This window comes from Alligator sinensis, unplaced genomic scaffold (assembly GCF_000455745.1).
Source record: "Alligator sinensis unplaced genomic scaffold, ASM45574v1 scaffold543_1, whole genome shotgun sequence".
Taxonomy (NCBI): Eukaryota; Metazoa; Chordata; order Crocodylia; family Alligatoridae; genus Alligator; species Alligator sinensis.
In genome coordinates this window covers 2,342,747-2,344,640 of record NW_005842055.1, presented here as the reverse complement: position 1 = coordinate 2,344,640, position 1,894 = coordinate 2,342,747, and positions in this window count along the sequence as shown.

Sequence of the window (1,894 nt, the reverse complement as noted above, 5' to 3'; positions counted from 1 at the left end):
AGTAGGGCCAAGGAGGTGATCCTCCCCCTCTACACGACACTCGTCAGGCCACAGCTGGAGTACTGTGTGCAGTTCTGGGCACCCCGCTTCAAGAGGCACGTGGACAACATTGAGAGGGTCCAGAGGAGGGCCACCCGCATTATCCAGGGACAGCAGGGCAGACCCTACAATGAGAGGCTACAGGACCTGAACCCGTTCAGCCTTCACAAGAGAAGGCTGAGGGGGGACCTGGTGACTGTCTATAAACTCACTAGGGGGGACCAGAAGGGTTTGGCAGGGACCTTGTTTTCCCTAGCGCCCCCCAGGATAACAAGGAATAACGGCCATAAGTTGTTGGAGAGTAGGTTTAGATTAGACATCCGTAGGGACTACTTCACAGTTAGGGCGGCTAGGATCTGGAACCAACTTCCAAGGGAAGTGGTGCTGGCTCCTACCCTGGGGGTCTTTAAGAAGTGGCTCGATGCCTACCTGGCTGGGGTCATTTGAGCCCAGTTTTCCTCCTGCCCAGGCAGGGGGTCGGACTTGAAGATCTACAAGATCCCTTCTGACCCTACGTCTATGATTCTATGGACAATGCATCCGTAAGATGGCAACAACATATGAAATCTAACAACAGATTGAGACCAGCCCACAGAACTAAAGAGGGGAGAAACAAGTCCCAATTACTTTTTTTTTCTTTATTTTTATAGCGCTGTAATGGCTGTCTATCCAGAATCTAGGTGGTATGGTTGTCTGGGCAGTTCACTAATGCTTGACAGATTGCATAGTATCATTGGTCTGAGGAAAAGTGGGGTGGCTTTGCCCTGCTGCTCCAGTCCTCCTGGGAATGGGCAGACTGGAAGAGCTGCTCTTTTCCATGCCTTCCTATGACTGGGCTAACCCTGGTTTTGAGAAGGTGTGAGAGCAGGGGCTGGTTGTATACTGGATGCCTGTATTTCTCCCACTGCTAGAAATGAATGCCTGTATGTGATGTGGCCTATATATTCTGTATAAACCTGCCAGTAGTTCCTCCAAAAAAATCTGATGGTTATTGTATTTATTTTTTTCTAAATTAATTTTAGATTTTAATTCAAGTTTAATTTTAGCCTAATGCTATAATACAGTATTTGACAAAGTTGGTATTACTTTTGCCCATAGGGCACTATAGCAATTAAATTGCTAAGTTTAGAAAATGCTGAATAATATTGAAGTGCTTGATAAAAGTGGTAAGGTACAAATGCTGATTATAAAATAGACCTTCAGTTTTAAATCAGTTTGCTGAAACATATATAATTTAGATACTGTACCCTGGTTGCTTTGGAAATTGCCTAAATTGTATTAGTATCACTCCAATCTAGGGAATACTGTCAACACGGAGATAGCATTATCTAAAGCAAAGCTAGCAAATTTTAAGACGTGGTTATCAGTTTTATGTTACTGTTCCCTCAACAGATCAGCAGAGTAGAAATGGCCCGTTCTCTGCTATTTGTACTTCAGTGTAATTTTGGTGCAGAGTTGATCCCAAATATTTTTTAAGTATTATTTTATTCTTTCATGTTATTTTCAGAAAGGAAAATAATAGTATTTACCACAAGATGGCAGTGGGGGTTAACATTTAACACAAAATTTGGGGGTGTACTTTGGTTTAAATAAAAAATTCTACTTTTATTTTTTGTGCAACTTCTTATTGTCCTGATGCACATGCTTAGTTCAGTTTTCTTGAATCAATAAACAAGATGAATCCTTAATTTAAAAATGTTTATAGTTATCTAGACTTAACATACTAGGTAACAAATGTGTGTAAAGACAACATTGTATTAATTAATTGTGTTCAGATATTGCTAGATTCTGATATACAGATGTATTAAAAGGGATCTGGATCCCGCGTATGGCATATCTATTAAAATGCTTTAGT